We start from the raw sequence: 19,224 nt of genomic DNA on the forward strand, positions 1-19,224 counted from the left end.
GAAGATTCCATAGAAATCATTGACTCAACTGTCAAAGATAATGTAAAGCAGAAAAAGCTACTGGTCCAAAACATACAGGAAATCCAGGACTCAATGAGAAGATCAAACCTAAGGATAATAGGTGTAGGGGAGTGAAGACTCCCAGCTCAAAGGACCAGTAAATATCTTCAACAAAATCATAGAAGAAAACTTCGCTAACCTAAAAAAAGAGATACCCATAGGCATACAAGAAGCCTACCGAACTCCAAATAGATTGGACCAGAAAAGAAACATGTCCCATCACATAATAGTCAAAACAACAAACGCACAAAATAAAGAAAGAATATTAAAAGCAGTAAGGGAGAAAGGTCAAGTAACATAGAAAGGCAGACCAGAAATCTCGCCAGAAAGTATGAAGGCCAGAAGATCCTGGACTGATGTCATACAGTCACTAAGAGAACACAAATGCCAGCCCATGTTACTGTATCCTGCAAAACTCTCAATTAACATAGAGGGAGAAACCAAGATATTCCATGACAAAACCAAATTTACACAATATCTTTCTACAAATCCAGCACTACAAAGGATAATAAATGGTAAAGCCCAACATAAGGAGGCAAGCTATACCCTAGAAGAAGCAAGAAACTAATCGTCTTGGCAACAAAACAAAGAGAATGAAAGCACACAAACATAACCTCACATCCAAATATGAATATAACGGGAAGCAATAATCACTATTCCTTAATATCTCTCAACATCAATGGCCTCAACTCCCCAATAAAAAGACATAGATTAACAAACTGGATACGCAACGAGGACCCTGCATTCTGCTGCCTACAGGAAACACACCTTAGAGACAAAGACAGACATTACCTCAGAGTGAAAGGCTGGAAAACAATTTTCCAAGCAAATGGTCAGAAGAAGCAAGCTGGAGTAGCTATTCTAATATCAAATAAAATCAATTTTCAACTAAAAGTAATCAAAAAAGATAAGGAAGGACACTTCATATTCATCAAAGGAAAAATCCACCAAGATGAACTCTCAATCCTAAATATCTATGCCCAAAATACAAGGGCACCTACATATGCAAAAGAAACTTTACTAAAGCTCAAAACACACCTTGCACCTCACATAATAATAGTGGGAGATTTCAACACCGCACTCTCATCAATGGACAGATCATGGAAACAGAAATTAAACAGAGATGTAGACAGACTAAGAGAAGTCATGAGCCAAATGGAATTAACGGATATTTATAGAACATTCTATCCTAAAGCAAAAGGATATACCTTCATCTCAGCTCCTCATGGTACTTTCTCCAAAATTGACCATATAATTGGTCAAAAAACGGGCCTCAACAGGTACAGAAAGATAGAAATAATCCCATGCGTGCTATCGGACCACCATGGCCTAAAACTGGTCTTCAATAACAATCAAGGAAGAATGCCCACATATACGTGGAAATTGAACAATGCTCTACGCAATGATAACCTGGTCAGGAAGAAATAAAGAAAGAAATTAAAAATTTTTTAGAATTTAATGAAAATGAAGGTACAACATACCCAAACTTATGGGACACAATGAAAGCTGTGCTAAGAGGAAAACTCATAGCGCTGAGTGCCTGCAGAAAGAAACAGGAAAGAGCATATGTCAGCAGCTTGACAGCACACCTAAAAGCTCTAGAACAAAAAGAAGCAAATACACCCAGGAGGAGTAGAAGGCAGGAAATAATCAAACTCAGAGCGGAAATCAACCAAATAGAAACAAAAAGGACCGTAGAAAGAATCAACAGAACCAAAAGTTGGTTCTTTGAGAAAATCAACAGGATAGATTAACCCTTAGCCAGATTAACGAGAGGACACAGAGAGTGCATCCAAATTAACAAAATCAGAAAAGAAAAGGGAGACATAACAACAGATTCAGAGGAAATTCAAAAAATCATCAGATCTTACTATAGAAACCTATATTCAACAAAACTTGAAAATCTTCAGGAAATGGACAATTTCCTAGACAGATACCAGGTACCGAAGTTAAATAAGGAACAGATAAACCAGTTAAACAACCCCATAACTCCTAAGGAAATAGAAGCAGTCATTAAAGGTCTCCCAACCAAAAAAAGCCCAGGTCCAGACGGGTTTAGTGCAGAATTCTATCAAACCGTCATAGAAGACCTCATACCAATATTATCCAAACTATTCCACTAAATTGATACAGATGGATCACTACCGAATACCTTCTACGAAGCCACAATTACTCTTATACCTAAACCACACAAAGCCACAACAAAGAAAGAGAACTTCAGACCAATTTCCCTTATGAATATCGACGCAAAAATACTCAACAAAATTCTGGCAAACCGAATCCAAGAGCACTTCAAAACAATCATCCGCCATGACCATGTAGGCTTCATCCCTGGCATGCAGGGATGGTTTAATATAAGAAAATGCATCAATGTGATCCATTTTATAAACAAATTGAAAGAAAAAAACCACATGATCATTTCATTAGATGCTGAGAAAGCATTTGACAAAATTCAACATGCCTTCATGATAAAAGTCCTGGAAAGAATAGGAATTCAAGGCCCATACCTAAGCATAGTAAAAGCCATATACAGCAAACCAGTTGCTAACATTAAACTAAGTGGAGAGAAACTTGAAGCAATCCCACTAAAATCAGGGACTAGACAAGGCTGCCCACTCTCTCCCTACTTATTCAATATAGTTCTTGAAGTTCTACCAGAGCAATCAGACAACAAAAGGAGGTCAAGGGGATACATATCGGAAAAGAAGAAGTCAAAATATCACTATTTGCAGATGATATGATAGTATATTTAAGTGATCCCAAAAGTTCAACCAGAGAACTACTAAAGCTGATAAACAACTTCAGCAAAGTGGCTGGTTATAAAATTAACTCAAATAAATCGGTTGCCTTCCTCTATACAAAAGAGAAACAAGCCGAGAAAAAAATTAGGGAAATGACACCCTTCATAATAGACCCAAATAATATAAAGTACATCGGTGTGACTTTTACCAAGCAAGTGAAAGATCTGTACAATAAGAACTTCAAGACACTGAAGAAGGAAATTGAAGAAGACCTCAGAAGGTGGAAAGATCTCCCATGCTCATGGATTGGCAGGATTAATATAGTAAAAATGGCCATTTTACCAAAAGCAATCTACGGATTCAATGCAATCCCCATCAAAATACCAATCCAATTCTTCAAAGAATTAGACAGAAAAATTTGCAAATTCATCTGGAATAACAAAAAACACAGAATAGCTAAAGCTATCCTCAACAATAAAAGGACTTCAGGGGGAATCACAATCCCTGAACTCAAGCAGTATTACAGAGCAATAGTGATAAAAACTGCATGGTATTTGAGCAGAGACAGACAGATAGACCAATGGAATAGAATTGAAGACCCAGAAATGAACCCACACACCTATGGTCACTTGATTTTTGACAAAGGAGCCAAAACCATCACATGGAAAAAAGATAACATTATCAGCAAATGGTGCTGGTTCAACTGGAGGTCAACATGTAGAAGAATGCAGATCGATCCGTGCTTATCACCCTGTACAAAGCTTAAGTCCAAGTGGATCAAAACCTCCACATCAAACCAGACACAATCAAACTAATAGAAGAAGAATTAGGGAAGCATCTGGAACACATGGACACTGGAAATAATTTTCTAAACAAAACACCAATGGCTTATGCTCTAAGATTAAGAATCGACAGATGAGATCTCATAAAACTGCAAAGCTTCTGTAAGGCAAAGGACACTGTGGTTAGGACAAAACGGCAACCAACAGATTGGGAAAAGATCTTTACCAATCCTACAACAGATAGAGGCCTTACATCCAAAATATATAAAGAACTCAAGAAGTTAGACCGCAGGGAAACAAATAACCCTATTAAAAAATGGGGTTCAGAGCTAAACAAAGAATTCACAGCTGAGGAATGCCGAATGGCTGAGAAACACCTAAAGAAATGTTCAACATCTTTAGTCATAAGGGAAATGCAAATCAAAACAACCCTGAGATTTCACCTCACACCAGTGAGAATGGCTAAGATCAAAAACTCAGGTGACAGCAGATGCTGGCGAGGATGTGGAGAAAGAGGAACACTCCTCCATTGTTGGTGGGATTGCATACTGGTTCAACCATTCTGGAAATCAGTCTGGAGGGTCCTCAGAAAATTGGACATTGAACTGCCTGAGGATCCAGCTATACCTCTCTTGGGCATATACCCAAAAGATGCCCCAACATATAAAAAAGACACGTGCTCCACTATGTTCATTGCAGCCTTATTTATAATAGCCAGAAGCTGGAAAGAACCCAGATGCCCTTCAACAGAGGAATGGATACAGAAATTTTGGTACATCTACACAATGGAATATCACTCAGCTATCAAAAACAACGACTTTATGAAATTCATAGGCAAATGGTTGGGACTGGAAAATATCATCCTGAGTGAGCTAACCCAATCACAGAAAGACATACATGGTATGCACTCATTTATAAGTGGCTATTAGCCCAAATGCTTGAATTACCCTAGATCCCTAGAACAAATGAAACTCAAGACGGATGATCAAAATGTGAATGCTTCACTCCTTCTTTAAAAGGGGAACAAGAATACCCTTGGCAGGGAATAGACAGGCAAAGATTAAAACAGTGACTGAAGGAACACCCATTCAGAGCCTGCCCCACATGTGGCCCATACATATACAGCCACGACAAGATGGATGAAGCAAAGAAGTGCAGACCGACCGGCTGGCGGATGTAGATCGCTCCTGGGAGACACAGCCAGAATACGGCAAATAGAGAGGCGAATGCCAGCAGCAAACCACTGAACTGAGAATAGGACCCCGTTGAAGGAATCAGAGAAAGAACTGGAAGAGCTTGAAGGGGCTCGAGACCCCATATGTACAACAATGCCAAGCAACCAGAGCTTACAGGGACAAAGCCACTACCTAAAGACTATACATGGACTGACCCTAGACTCTGACCTCATAGGTAGCAATGAATATCCTAGTAAGAGCACCAGTGGAAGGGGAAGCCCTGGGTCCTGCTAAGACTGATCCGCCAGTGAACTAGACTGGTGGGGGGAGGGCGGCAATGGGGGGAGGGTTGGGAGGGGAACACCCATAAGAAAGGGGAGGGGAGAGGGGGATGTTTGCCTGGATACCGGGAAAGGGAATAACACTCGAAATGTATATAAGAAATACTCAAGTTAATAAAAAAAAGACATCAAAAAAAAAAGACATCAATCAGCATCATAAAATGTGAGTTTAAATCAAAATCTTGCTTTTCTGTTGTGATTGGATATCCATTATTTTCTTTGATAGGAGAAATGGACTCTGATATTTCGAAATAGTCTTGGATTCTGTTTTTATGGTTCCGGCACTTGCCCCTAACAATTGAGTTGTCTCTGGTGTTTGCTTATCTTGCTGTTTCTGAGAGTCAGTTGATCTTCCTATAGGACTCTGTGTCAGGACTCTTTAAAACTGTTTTCCTGGTTTTTTCCTGTGTTTTCTGAGAACAGGAACACTGATGTCAAATCTATAGGAACTCCTGGTAACTATTTGTTCAGCTTTAGATGCAGGAAGGAAGCAGAAGAGACCTGCTCCTTGTTGCTAAATGTTCTTGAACCAAGGAACACAGTTGTCATCAAGCAATTCCCTCTTGTGTCTTGAATGATGACACCCTTTATTTCCCAGGAGTGCCCCCACTTCTAGTTCCAGCTATCTCCCCCAAGGTATTTTGGTGAAGGGAGTAGTTTTCCAGTTCAGTTCAGTCCAGGGCACAGAATAGAACCACAGGTAATAGCAACTGGCTCTCTCCGTATTCCTATTCCATATTCTAGAGGCACTGCGCAGCTTCCCCATGGAACAGGGATGTAGGCAGAGGCATGCAGAAGTGGCAGTCTGTCCTATGGAATTTTGGTGCCTGAGGAGATCTTTTAACGAGTTTTGCTTTAAATGTTTTAATTTTCAAAACTCTTGCAGTTTTAATTTTGTTGAATATAATGGTGCTAGAAAATCTGTTTGAGATAGTTTGAAATATAGCATGCCTTAGAAAAGAAAGAAAGAAAAAAGACACACTATTGTAGTGAAGAGAGATTTCTGGCCCAAGTACCAAAATTTTTCAGAAATCAAGACTGTGGCCCAATCTCGTGCTCCCTGCCTCCAGCTCACTGCTCCCAAACCCCTTGGGAGAGAGAGCTCACTGCTGAGACAAGTGGGCACTCCTGAGACTGCAGAGAGGAAGAGACCACCAACACTGCCCACCCCTGCCCACATCCTTGGCCCAAGGGGAAATTGTATATAGCCTCTGGGTTCCCTTGGATAAGGGTACAGGGGCAGCGGGGCTGCTGTATCTGAGACACCAACGGAACCTGAAGGGACCAAATGGATAAACAGTTCTCTGCTCCCAAATCCCGTGGGAGGGAGAGCTAAACCTTCAGAGAGACAGACATGCCTGGTAAACCAGAATAGACTACACTCTGCCCTCATTACTGATTCCAGAGGAAAACACAAAACGCCATCTGGAACCAGGCCTGGTGCACTGAAGCTCCCAAGAAGTGTGGTGCAGATCTTCCTGGTTGCTTCCCCCATGGAGAGCTCATAAGTCACACCCCATGAACAAACTTGAGCCTTGGGACCACAGGTAAGGCAAACCCTCCTGCTCCAATACACCTGCCTGGTGAACTCAAGACACAGGCCCACAGGAACAGCTGAAGACCTGTAGATAGGAAAAACTACACGCCCAAAAGCAGAGCACTCTGTTCCCATAACTGGCTGAAAGAAAACATGAAAACATGTCTACAGCACTCCTGACACACAGGCTTATAGGACAGTCTAGCCACTGTCAGAAATAGCAGAACAAAGTAACACTAGAAATAATCTGATGGCGAGAGGCAAGCGCAGGAACCCAAGCAACACTAACCAAGACTATATGGCATCATTGGACCCCAAATCTCCCACCAGGCAAACACAGAATATCCAAACACACCTGAAAAGGAAGAGTTAGTTTCAAAATCATATTTGATCATGATGCTTGAGGACATCAAGAAAGCCATGAAGAACTCCCTTAGAGAAACACAAGTAAACATAAACAAGTAGAAGCCTACAGAGAGGAATCACAGAAATCCCTGAAAGAATTCCAGGAAAACACAATCAAACAATTGAAGGAATTAAAAGTGGAAATAGAAGCAGTCAAGAAAGAACACATGGAAACAACCCTGGATATAGAAAACAAAAGGAAGATACAAGAAGTCCTAGATATACGCATCACCAACAGAATGCAGGATATAACAGAGAGAATTTCAGGAGCAGATGATTCCATAGAAATCATCGACTGAACTGTCAAAGATAATGTAAAGCGGAAAAAGCTACTGGTCCAAAACATACAGGAAATCCAAGACTCAATGAGAAGATCAAACCGAAGGATAATAGTATAGAAGAGAGTGAAGACTCCCAGCTCAAAGAACCAGTAAATATCTTCAAAATCATAGAAGAAAACTTCCCTAACCTAAAAAAGAGATACTGATTGGCATACAAGAAGCCTACAGAACTCCAAATAAATTGGACCAGAAAAGAAACATATCCCGACAAATAACAGTCAAAACACCAAATGCACAAAATAAAGAAAGAATATTAAAAGCAGTAAGGGAAAAAGTCAAGTAACATATAAAGGCAGACCTATTAGAATCATTCCAGACTTTTCGCCAGAGACTCTGTAAGCCAGAAGATCCTGGACTGATGTCATACAGACCCTAAGAGAACACAAATGCCAGCCCAGGTTACTGAATCCTGCAAAACTCTCAATAAACATAGATGGAGAAAACAAGATATTCCATGACAAAACCAAATTCACACAATAATTTTCTACAAATCCAGCACTACCAAGGATAATAAATGGTAAAGCCCAACATACGGAGGAACGCTACACCCTAGAAGAAGCAAGAAACTAACCGTCTAGGCAACAAAACAAAGAGAAGCAAAGCACACAAACATAACCTGACATCCAAATATGAATACAACAGGAAGCAATAATCACTATTTCTTAATATCTCTCAACATCAATGGCCTCAACTCCCCAATAAAAAGACATAGATTAACAAACTGGATACGCAACGAGGACCCTGCATTCTGCTGCCTACAGGAAACACACCCCAGAGACAAAGACAGACACTACCTCAGAGTGAAAGGCTGGAAAACAACTTTCCAAGCAAATGGTCGGAAGAAGCAAGCTGGAGTAGCCATTCTAATATCAATTAAAGTCAATTTTCAACTAAAAGTCATCAAAAAAGATAACGAAGGACACTTCATATCCATCAAAGGATAATTCCCTAAGATGAACTCTCAATCCTAAATATCTATGCCCCAAATACAAGGGCACCTACATACGTAAAAGAAACCTTACTGAAGCTCAAAACACACATTGAAACTCACACAATAATAGTAGGAGATTTCAACACGCCACTCTCATCAATGGACAGATCAACGAAACAGAAATTAAAAAGAGACAAACGCAGACTAAGAGAAGTCGTGAATCAAATGGACTTAACAGATATTTATAGAACATTCTCCCCTAAAACAAAAGGATATACCTTCTTATCACCACCTCATGGTACTTTGTCCTAAACTGACTGTATAATCGGTCATAAAACAGGCCTCAACAGATATAGAAAGATAGAAAAAATTTCATGCGTCCTATCAGACCACCATGGGCTAAAGCTGTACACATATCCACTTCATCAATAAGTTCATGAATGTATCTAGGTTTCTAAAATATTCTTTATATTGTATTCTTTGTATAGATGAAAAATGTGTGTGTATGTTTGTGTGTGTGTGTGTGTGTGTGTGTTTCTTCATCTTTCTTGAGTCAATAGAATTCCATGAAATAAAGCAACTTTAAATTGCAAAACATTGAAAATATTTTTATGTTGCATTTTTGGGTAGTCTTTTTATGACCTGTTGCCCATTTACCATCTTTTAGACTGTATCTCATAATCTCTTATTCTTGCTTTCTCTTTTAGATGTTGCCTGTCCTAGATTGAGTAAAGTTATATCCAGCCTTCATCTGATTTCCTGTGTACTAGACTAATTCAGCCAGTTGATTCAAGCATGATTATGAGGTCACTATTGCGTAAAATAATTCTATTTTATGACCTCACCAACAGTATATAAGGCCTGGCACAAGCAGTTCAGCCGGCTATCATAAGGCAGAGAACGAGCTATTAGGTTCTTTTCAAAGACTATTCTAAGTTTTTTTGTTACAACCACTGTAACCAGATTCTAAATTAGTAAACGTAACAGAAAACTGACATGAACCTTGAATTCATATTTCTTGGCAGCATTGTGCTTGCAACCATTTTTGTATTCCTGAAGATTTTACTAGAGGTAAGCTGTATATAGGCAATTGTACTAACATTAACATAGGACAGAAAGTGATTGGGCAGATATTTGTAAATCCATGGAAATTCTGAAGGAACTACTGAAAGGAAAGAGTTGGTCACTTCGCGCACCATAGATCTGTTACACTTGATCCATTTCTTGTTTGAGATATAGAAGTTTCTAAACACTGTCTTCTATAATTGTTGAGTATAAAAATTTTTAAATTACTAATTATGTATTGAACTCTGTACAGAACCTCTGATTCAGCCTGCATTGATAAAAATACTTAAAGTACTTGTTACTCAGCATTATATTGTTTTAATATTCGGTGAATTCCCTTATTCCCTCTCTTTTGTAGAATGGTTTTTGTTTACTTCCTTTTTCCTCCTAAATATATGTTCTGTGTTATTGACCTAATGCCAGAAATGAAATGTGATAAACTATAAATAATGTAGGGTTTGCTAAATAGAAATCATCATGGCTCTATTAGGAAACTTAAATTGTTTTATCTCATATTTTTTTATTCACAAGATATGTTTTTGATTTTTTTATGTTGTTAGTGTTCTTTCTATAGACCATTTCCCTTTTGTATGCAATTTCAAGTTCCTTAATATATTGATTGTTGCTATTTATGAATATATTTTAGCACTTTATACAAATCTCTTCTTAGGTTGCAATTTTGTAGTTTATTTCTATCTTTCTTTTCACTCACATTCATCTAAAATATATAACATCACTTATAAAAATAACAACATTATAAAACATGGGATGCTTTCAAAATTCATTTTGTCCATACTTATTTCTTTGGGTATTTTTTGTTTGTTTGTTCGTTTGTTGGTTTGCTTTGGTTTTGTTTCCTTTGATTTATCTTTGATTTTATACTTTGTTTTTTGGCTTTTTTAATTTATTTATTTATATTTGTTTTGTTTTTTTATTTTCCTATTGCAGATTTTCAACATTCTCTCAGTTTGCTTTTGGAAATTTGACATTAATTTCAATTTTACTCATATCCAATTTTTGTTTATGTGCTTTCTTTTGCTTGTAACAACTGAAATGCAACTGAAGGATACTTTGCCATAAAGATAACAGACATTGCTGGAGAATACCGCTGAAGTTCTCTAGGTAAGAGATTTCAAACTGGCCTCAATTTTTTTTTCAGTCTATGCTTCCCCAAGTAGTACATATCTATGTTGCTCTTTCACAGATTGCTATTTGTATCTCTTAGGTAATTATGTTCATTGTCAAACAGAAGTTATTATGAGCATGATCACAAATGTCTAGGTTCCATATATAAATGAAAATGTCATTTCTTTTACAGATAACACTATATGAATGGCCACCAAAGTTAACATCTCGTATAGCTGTAAGGACAACACCTTCTATGTAAAACAAGAACGATGCTGTGACTCTTCTGGTGAACAATTTCAATCATATTATGGTGACTACATCCCATATTCAATACCCATGGTCAGGCAAATTGTAGTTCATCTGGACATCGTAGAATGATTACTGGCTCGAATAAAGAAAAATAAAATCCTATCTGTGAGAAACCCATTATTCCACTTAAATGCTAAGCAGATACATACTATGGATGTCAGAATAGACACAGTGTAACCAGTCAATAAATTGTTGAAATAAGAAAACACATTTTTTGTAAATGATTATTAGATTTTTTAAAATCATTCTTATTGTTTAATATTTTTATAGTCCAATTATCCATTCAAATTCTACCATCTGAGATTTCCTCATCCTGTCTTCAAGAGGTTTTCCCCATGTAACATTCACCACACCTTTCCTTTCCTATTCCTGAGGCTTTCAGTCTATTAAGGGTAATTTGTGTCTTATCTCATTGTGGCAAGATAAGCAGTACTCTGCTTTGTGTGTATTGATTTTGTCATGTACTGTACCAGATGCCTGGTGAATGGCTCCAAGTCTGAAAGATATTGTGTATACAAGTTAATTGAGAGCACTCAGTAATGAGATAACTCTCCTTTTTTGCTTAAATGGATTTTTCATTAATTCAACCAAAGTTGTTCCCACATTGAATTTGTGGGGTATAAATTATCTGCAGTTATCACAGTAAGTCACTTGTTAGGTCTGGGTCTGTCAGTGTATAGCAAAGGTAGCCTCCTGTCTTTATCAAGGTATAGCATCAGTTAGAGAGTCAGGATTCGGGGCCTTCTCTCGAGTTCTATCTTCATTGGAGCTTGCTACTGAACATCATTTGCTTCAGCCTCTTCTACATTACGGTATCTGCAGTTTATTTATTTCTAATTGTTTGTTTTTTGTGGAGGATTGAATTTGGCTTCACTCACGGTATGATGTGATGAACACATGAAACATGAGAGGTAACCAGTCATGAGACAGAATTTAGATTATAATTAATGGGTTGTTTCAGTGGTGAACTAATTCAGAGAAGAGCGTACCTATATGAACAAGTTATTATTAAACTTGTTTTGATTCTGAGTCTTATTTCTGGGAGCATGGTATTGAAAAATAAGACTTGATTTCTACAGATTGTAGAGAAGAATCTAGCTTCATGTCTAAATGTCCAGAGTTTAAAGTTTACAGGTTATCCACTAACTTATTTGGTGGAGACCATTCTAAGGCAGAAGAGCTTTTGGCTTCTTCAGACCTGTTTACAGCCTGTGGAAGGGTCACAGTAAAACAAAACCATAACAATTTAGAAACAAAGGCATTTTGAAACGTGCGGTTTGCCCAAAAGAATAGAATACAATGAAGCTAAATTTACAATCAAGACAGTAGCTGAGGAGGGGCCATAACTGTTACAGAGAAAATCTGGGCACAGTTCTCAGAAAAGAGAAAACCACTATAATGTCAATGCCTTCCATCAATCTCCAAAAAGTGGAAAGCAATGTGGAAGGAGTGTGCGTGAACTTAGAATGCCGTTGTGGGGGTTTCCTGGTTTCCTCCAAGGGTCCTGCTACCCCAGAAAAGTGACACAGCTGTTCTGCAAGGAAGCCAGGTTACCTTTCACACTGGCAGCAGAAATTAGCCGAATCACGCACATGTTCATATTCTGCAGGTTAGAAATAAGTAGGAGTGGGTAGGTAATGGAAAATTGCACAATAGTAGCAGAAAGCACCAAAGACAAATTGTGTGTTTGCAGAATATTCCCTGCAAGGGGACATTAAAATCAATATGTGCAGCTCCGAAATGAAAAACAACTGTGCAAATAGTACCCACAGATGTTGGAGAAGCCAAGTCCATAAGATGTCCACCAAGCAAAGTTTCCTGCATTGAGCAAATGTGGCCTAAGGAAGAGGCTTTTTATTCTCACAAGAAAAGAGATCTTTGCTGAACTGTTAAATACATCAGGGTTCCTAGAACTGTATATGAAGACGAAAGATGTATTGTATATTTTCGTCTTGTTTAGATACGTTTTGCTATGACTCTACTCTTCCTCTAAATGTCAAATATATTTATATATTTGGGAGTATGAAACTTTATTTTACAAGTTCACAATCAACATGTAGCTTGCAATATTTTTCCTGGATTTTTTTTCTACTTACAGTACAAATGTTATCACCTTTCACAGATTACTGTTCAGAAAACACATATCCAATCCCCCTTCACTTTTATCTATGACAGTGTTCCTTTACCAAAACACCCATCTTTTCCTTCTTCTCACGCTGATATTTCCCTACACAAGGGCATCTACCCTTTTCAGAACCCAGGAATTCACCTAGAGTGAAGATCAACAGGGCCAACTTCTTGTACACATGGAGGTTTAGTCACATGTCTCTCCTGTGTGCTTTTTGGATGTTAATTTAGTTCCAGAGAACACTGGTTAGTTGTTACTTTGTTTTTATACTTTGGATCCTCTATTCCTTTACATCCTCCAATGAGCACCATATTTTCAGTTCAAATACTGAGTGTGAACATTTGCCTTTCTACAATTCACACTGTGACAGTGCCCCTCAGGAAAAAGCTCTGTCAGACACCTCTCAACATGCACTTCTTGGTATGAACAGTGTTAATTATAAGTGCCTCACCCTCAGGTGGGGCAGACCCTAGAGGGCCATTCTTTCAGTATCTACTCCAAACATTGTCTCCATATCTCTTCCTATGAATATTTTTCTCTGCCTCTTCTAAAAAAGATTGAAACATCCATCATTGTTTAGCCATCATTCTTCTTGAGCTTCAGGTAGTCTGTGACTTTATTTTAGGTTATCCATGTTTTTGGACTAATATTCCCTTATCAGTGACTTCACACCACAACTACTTTTTGTTTGTGTGCATGTGTATGATTGATTTACTTTGCTCAGCATATTTTCTAGCTACATCTTCTTGTTTATGAATTTCATGAAATCATTGTTTTAAATTCAAGTACTCCATTTTGTAAATGAAAATATTTTCTTTATATGATACCCTGTTGAAGTATATCTTGGTACTCTCCAGGTTCTGGCTATGTGTGTTAGTTATATGTTTCAACATCTTTTAGTCATATGTCCAGGACTGGTATTGATTCATTTTAAGGTAGTACTACATCAAATATTCTTGGGAATATTAAGGGAGATTTCAAGAGTGACTGTATCATCTTGCAATCAAATCTACAATGTAAGAGTGTTCCTCTTTCTCTACATCCTTGCCTGTATCTGTTATATCCTGTGTTTTAGCCACACTGTCGGGTATAAAGTGGAATATTAGGGTAGTTTTGATTCTCATTTTTCATATGACTAAAGATATTGAACTTTTCTTTAGGCACTTCTCCACCATTTTATATTCTTCAACTGAGAATTTGTTGTTTAAATATGTATCCTAATTTTTAATTACTTGCTTTTACTGGGGTCTAACTTCTGGAGTTTTTGTATATATTAGATATTAGCTGTCTTTCACACGTAGGATTGGAGAAGATCTTTTTGCAATCTGTGGGTTGTTGTTTTGTCCTAATGGGAGTTTCCTTTGTCTTACAGAAGCTTTGCAGGTTTATGATGTCCCATTCGTTAAATCTTGATATTAGTGCATAAGACATTGGTGTTCTATTTGGAAAATGTCCCAAGTGACCACTTGTTTAAGTTTCTTCCCCAATTTCTCTTCTTTTCATTTGAGTGTATCTGATTTGATATGTAGGACCTTGGTCCACTTGGATTTAAGTTTTGTAGAAAGAGGTAAGAATGGGAAGATTTACATTCTTTACATGCTGATCTCCAGTTGAATCAGCATCATTTGTTGAAAATGCTATTTTCTTTCCACTGAATAGTTTTAGTCCTTCATTCAAAGATCAAGTGACCAAAGACGTGTCAGTACATTTCTGGGTCTTCAATTTTATTCCAATGATTGAACAGCCTGTCTCTGTTCAATTACAATTCATTTTATATCACTGTTGCTCTACAATATAACATTATTTCATGAATGGCGATTCTTCCCTGAAGTTCTTTTGATGTTCATGACAGATTTTGATATCCTGCTTTTTTCTTTTTCTTTTCTTTTGTCATTCAAAATGAATTTGAAAAATTTTCTTTCTAACTCTATGAAAAAAATGAAGTGGTATTTGGATGGCATTTTCTTTGAATCTGGAGATTGCTTTTGACAAGTTGTCCATTTTTCCAATATTTATCCTGCCCATCCAGAAACATGGGATATCTCTCCATCTTCTAAGATCTTCAATTTCTTCGACAGAAACTTGAACTCCTTCTCATACAGATTTTTCACTTACTTATGTACAGTGCCAATGAGATTTTTTTTTATCCTTTGTGACTGTAGAAAAAAATGTCATTTCCATAATTTCTTTTCAGCTTGTTTAACCTTTGAGAAGAGGAAGGCAAATGATTTATGTTAGGTAATGTATCTAGTGACTTTGCTGAAATGTTTATCAGATTAGTAGGTTTCTGGTAAAACCTTTTGAGCACTTAAGTATACTTTCATATCGTCAGCAAAGACTGATATTTTAACTTTTTCCTTTCTTATTTGTTTCCCTTTGACCTCCTTTAGCTGTTAGATTGCTTTGACTCCAATACTATTTGAATAAGTAGGAGGAAATGGGCAGGCTTCTCTAGGTTTATATTTTTGTGTGATTTCTATAAGATTCTCACCATTTAGTTTGTCTTCTGGTTCCCTCTATATTGCTTATCCAATGTTTAGATATAGGCTTTGAATTGCTAGTATTTCCATGAATATTAACGTGTAAATGTGTTGAAATATATCAAATGATTTCTTAGCATCTAATAAGATGACCATGTGTCTTTTACCCTCTTTCAGTTTGTTTATATAGTAGATTATGATGGTGGATTTCTGTGTATTGAACCATCACTGCCTCACTGGGAAGATGTCTACTGGATCATTATGGATGATCACTTTGACATTTTCATGGATTCTGTTTGATAATATTTTATTGACTGATTTTTATTTGACATTCATAAGGGATATTAGTATTAAAATCTCTTACCTTATTGGGCCTTTTTTGGTGTGGGTATAAACATGATTGTTGCTTCATAGCCGTATTTGAGTAGTCTTCCTTTTGTTTCTATTTTATGAAGTAGTTTGGACAGTTATATTTACATGTTCTATGAAGGTCTGACAGGAATATATATATATATATATGCATGTATACATATATATCTATATATACACACACACATATATGTGTGTATATATATATGTATATATATATTCATATAGATATAGATAGATAGATAGATAGATAGATAGATAGATAGATAGATAGATATATAATATATACCACTACTTGTTTGATTTCATCCCAGAGTTTGTTTTTCATCTGTGGTGTATACTTTTTGTTGTTCTTTCTTTTCATGATGTATCCAGTTTTTGTCTGTTTGTTTTTCTTTCTCTTTTTTGTTTTTGTTTTTGTTTTGTTTTTGTTTTTTTGTTTTTTGATGGGGGAACACAGATCTATGAGTTGTAATCTTAGAACCGTTTTCATAATGTCACATAAGTTTGGATATCTTTTGCTACATTTTAAACAAATTCTAAAAAGTCGTTAAATTCTTTTTTATTTCTACTTGACCGAGTTATCATGGAGTAGAGCATTGTTCACCTTCCCGCTATATGTGAGATTTCTGTAATTTTTGTTGTTGTTGAAAACTGGATTTAGTATGTGGTGATCTGAAATTATGCTTGGAATTACTTTAACATTTTTTTATCCTTTGAGTCTTGTTTTGTGAACAATTGTATGATCAATTATATAGAAGCCATCATGAGGTGCTTAGAGAGTATCTTTTTTGTTTGTTTGTTTGTTTTTTGGATATACTTTGTTTTTTGGTTATATCTTGCTTTTATTTTTTAATGAAATATTGTACAGTTATCTGTTACATCCATTTGGTTCATAACCTCTTCTCATTTCTCTATGTTTTTTATTTTCTGTTTCCAAGATCTGTTCATTGATGAAGAATGTGATATCAAAATCTTCCACTATCATTGTGATTGTTTCCTTGTATGCTTTCAGCTTTTATAAGGTTTCTTTTATGAATGTAGGTGCCTTTGTATTTGAAGAATAAATAATCAGGGTTCAGTGTTTATTATATTTGTTCTTAATTTGATAAATAGGAGGTGTCTTTTTCTTATAACCTTTGGGTGGAGGTTGATATTATTTGATATTAGAATGGCTAGTCCTGGTAGGTGTCTTGGGACTAATTACTCGGAATATTGTTTTCTATCCTATTTCTCTTAGGTAATGCCCCTTTTGTAACTAAGGTGTGTTTCCAAATGCTTCATAATGCTGAGTGCTTTTTACATATTTAGTCTTTATGTGTATATCTTTTTAATGGGGAAGAAGATCATTGATATTAAGAGATATTTAAAATTGATTTTTAAAAGTAAATGTATATTTATTATTTGTGTGACTCCTTTTGTTTCAAGCAGATTTCTTACTTGCTTTTTCTAGGGTGTAGTTTCCCTTCTTATGTTGGAATTTTTCATCAATTATTATTTGTAGGACTTGATTTGTAGAAAGATATTGTGTAAATTTGGTTTTCTCATAAAATATCTTGGTTTCTCCAACTAAGTTAATTTCCAATTTTGCTGCATATAGTAGACTGGGCTGGCATTTGTGTTCTCTGAGAGTCTGTATGACATCTGTCCAGGATCCTCTGGCTCTCATAGTCTTTGGTGAGAATTCTGGTTTAATTCTTATGGGCCTGCTTTTACACGTCACTTGCTTGACCTTTTTCCATTTCTATTTCAATACTCTTTCTTTGGTTTGTGCATTTGGTGTTTTAAGTGTTATGTGATGGTTTTTATTTCTCTTCGGGTCCAATCTATTTGGAGTTCTATAGCTTTCTTGTATGTTTATGGGCATCTCTTATTTAAGTTTTGAAACTTTTCTTGTATGATTTTGTTAGAGATAGTTACTGGGCCTTTAATTTGGAACTCTTAAGTTTCTTCTCTACCTATTATCCTTATGTTTGATTTTCTTATTCTGTCCTGGATTTCTTGGATGATTTGGGACAGGAGCCTTTTGACTTTTAGATCAATGTTTAGGGTTGTATCAAGTTTTCTATGGTATGTTCTCCTCCTGAGATTCTCTTCTGTTCTTGTATTCTGTTTGTGATGCCTCAGTCTATGACTGCGGATCTCTGCTAATGTCTGCGGATCTTTTGTATCTCCTGGTTTGTACACCCTTTTGCATTCTTTATTGTTTCTATTTCTATTTTTATATCCTGGACGGTTTTCTTTAATTGCTCTGAAACTTGGGTTGTGTTTCCCTTTAATGCTTTCAGTGATTTTTGTGTTTCCTCATGAACCTCTTCTACTCATTTATTTGTGTTGTCTGGCATTTCTTAAGGGAGTTATTTATTTCCTTCTTAAAGACGTCAATCAGCATCATGAAATGTGAGTTTAAATCAAAATCTTGCTTTTCTGGTGTTTGGATTCCAGTATTTTCTTTGATAGGAGAATTGGACTCTGATGATTCGAAGTAGTCTTGGATTCTGTTTCTAACTTTCCTGCACTTGCCCCTAGCTATTGACTTGTCTCTGTTGTTTGCTTATCTTGGTGTTTCTGAGAGTCACTTGATCTTCCTATAGGACTCTGTGTCAGCACTCTTTAATACTGTTTTCCTGTTTTTTTCTGTCTTTTCTGAGAACAGGAACACTGATGTCAAGTCTGTAGCAACTCCTGGTTACTATTTGTTCAGCTCTAGATGCAGGAAGGGAGCAGAAGGGTCCTGCCCCTTGTTGCTCCAAGTTCTTGAGCCAAGGGACACAGTTGGCCTCAGGAAATTCCCTCTTGTGTCTTGAATGATGACACCCTTTATTTCCCAGGAGTGTCCCCACTTCTGAAGTTCAAGCTATCTCCTCCAAGGTCTTTTGGTGAAGGTAGTTGGTTGTCCAGTTTAGTTCAGTCCTGGGCACAGTACTGAACCACAGGTAATAGCAATTGGCTCTCTCCGTATTCGTATTCCATATTGCAGAGTCACTGCGCAGTTTGCCCATGGAACAGGGATGTGGGCAGAGGCGTCCAGAAGTGGCAGTCTGTCCTATGGAGTATTGGTGCCTGAGGAGCTCTTTTAATGAGTTTTGCTTTAAATGTTTTAATTTTCAAAACTGTTGCAGTTTTAATTTTGTTGAATATAATGGTGCTAGAAAATCTGTTTGAGATAGTTTGAAAAATAGCATGCCTTAACAAAAGAAAGAAAGAAAAAAGACGCACTATTGTAGTGAAGAGAGTTTTCTGGCCCAAGTACCTAAATTTTTTCAGAAATCAAGACTGTGGCCCAATCTCGCGTTCCCTGCCTCCAGCTCACTGCTCCCAAACCCCATGGAAGAGAGAGCTCACCGCCGAGAAAAGTGGGTACTCCTTAGACTGCAGAGAGGAAGATTCCACTAACACTGCACAACCCTGCCCACATCCTTGGCACAAGGT

General features: G+C 37.0%; 1 long non-coding RNA gene across 2 annotated transcripts; it reads left to right on the top strand.

Moving 5' to 3' along the window:
- Positions 1 to 9,162: 9,162 nt before the first annotated feature.
- On the top strand, positions 9,163 to 10,917 carry LOC134484454 (uncharacterized). 2 transcript variants are annotated; one of them, XR_010061909.1, is made up of 3 exons: positions 9,163 to 9,384; positions 10,444 to 10,500; positions 10,697 to 10,917. It is a non-coding gene; the product is annotated as an uncharacterized LOC134484454 (long non-coding RNA). The 2 variants fall into 2 exon arrangements; XR_010061910.1 differs by having other exon boundaries at positions 9,166 to 9,384; positions 10,327 to 10,500.
- Positions 10,918 to 19,224: the final 8,307 nt, after the last annotated feature.

The sequence above is a fragment of the Rattus norvegicus genome, chromosome Y, assembly GCF_036323735.1.
Source record: "Rattus norvegicus strain BN/NHsdMcwi chromosome Y, GRCr8, whole genome shotgun sequence".
Classification (NCBI taxonomy): domain Eukaryota; kingdom Metazoa; phylum Chordata; class Mammalia; order Rodentia; family Muridae; genus Rattus; species Rattus norvegicus.